Here is a 2005-nt window from a genome sequence, read left to right on the forward strand (position 1 = left end):
TAAAATTCTATCTAAAAATCCATAAAAATAGGAGTTTTCGATTTGAACCAGGGGATGGTCCGATTTGGAACCAATAGTTCTAAATCGGACCGGAAAAAGCGTTTTTACATTTTCCATTATAGTTTATCTCTAAGAGATACGTCAAAATAATCTCAAGCAAAAATGAAGGAAATTAAATGATCTTTCCAACAGCACCTTCGATTTTACGATCGGACTTTATTTATGCCTTATAGAGAGCAAAAACTGCAAATAGGTCCGATTTAGACCACTCTCCCCTACTATTAGGTAAAATATGTATTTCATAATTCGAAATATTTGCATTTCATTTTTATACTTAAATTAAATTAGTGTACAACAGCTTTAATATACACCAGTGCGCACTAGTTCTTCTAATCGAATTCGCCATTACTTTATTTCATAAATAAGGCTTATTGAAACAATAATTTATATTTCATTGAGCACATGAGGAAACAAAAATAATTAGACACATATGTTACTACTATCTTAACCGTATAATACGCATGCATAATATTTTTCACTTTTAACCAAGTCGTTTGATGGTGAAAAATTTACATGAAAAAGTAGACATTTACTTATGAAAAGAGGACATACAACCATTCACTACAAATTCACGTGAAACTTTTCACATTATGAGAATTTACGATAGAGAAACAACATTTATGTTATAGATAGTTTTAAAGGATCGGAAAATAAACTCAATTTTTCCAATTTTTCGGCGGATGTTTTCGGTTTTTTTCCCAAGGGTAGAAAAATTCATTTTGAAAAAAATTCACTCGTGCTCGTAAAACCTACCACGTTTGCTTCTCGATTTTTTCCGTAAAGAAAATAATTGCGTATAAGGTACACAGCGGAATAAGTTAACAGAAATTTTGAAATTGTATAAAAGATTGAGGTCGCATAATGTATTCAATAAAACATACAAAACATACACTATTGCACCATTAATGTAAGAATTAAAAATATAGAGTTCGAACATCATGTTTATATGATAATAGTAGGTCTGGAAAATAATTTAGATTTAAATTGAATTCGTAATAAAATATTGGAAAAAAATAAACTACAAAGAGATACTTCAGGAGTTCATTAGACCGGAGTTTGGTAAACTAGAGTTAAAAATCTGTCTACTTAAGCTTTGCCATATACTAAAAAAAAGATTAGATTAGGTTTTATTATAAAAATAGAAAGATAACTAAAAAATTTTAATAAAAATAATGCTACATAATTTCATAGATCGCATTAATTTTATAAAGGAATTTAGAAGTTATTATGTTTTTATGTATATTACATAGCAAAAACAGCAATTTTTCCAAAACAAAACAATTTTTCGGAAAAAAACCGAAATTTTTCCAGTTTTTTCCCAGCAATTTGAAAAAAGCGGCTTTTTTAAAACTATAGTTATAGACAACTAAATCAACGTTAAGCAGTACATCTTTTCGAATTAAACCACGTGTTAATTAGTACATTATGAAACATGTATCATTCATGCAGAATGTAATAAATCTTTTTCATGTAAACATTTTCACATGAAATTTGTCATGTGAAAAGTGAAAAAATTTCATCGATACCCTGAGCTGATAGCCGACAATTTTTCTATTGGTTATTTCGACCGCCATTTTTGACCTAGTTGTCTGTAGTCCAATAAGAGCTTACTATTATTCAAAGCATGGAGAATAGACTGCGCGATCTGTATCTAATAGCGTTTTCGATTGGGAAAAAGTTAGTGCGCACCAGTGCGCACTCAGTTCACACTAATATCGTTTTCGATTGGGGTGCTCTAGCTGCACTCAGTGTCAAGAGCGTGTTCGATTGGCAATGCCAATGCGCACTTAGCTAGTATCACGTGTTCATTTGACCGCACGACACTCGCGTAGTGCGCACTCAGTGCGCACTAAGTGGCACGAGATATTTTGACGGTGCTAGTCTTTGACTATATACCTCTGGACTGCTAACGGCAGCCATTACTGGAATCCAAGATCTCAGAGCC

Source organism: Mycetomoellerius zeteki, unplaced genomic scaffold (assembly GCF_001594055.1).
Source record: "Mycetomoellerius zeteki isolate Tzet28-1 unplaced genomic scaffold, Tzet1.0 scaffold642, whole genome shotgun sequence".
NCBI lineage: Eukaryota > Metazoa > Arthropoda > Insecta > Hymenoptera > Formicidae > Mycetomoellerius > Mycetomoellerius zeteki.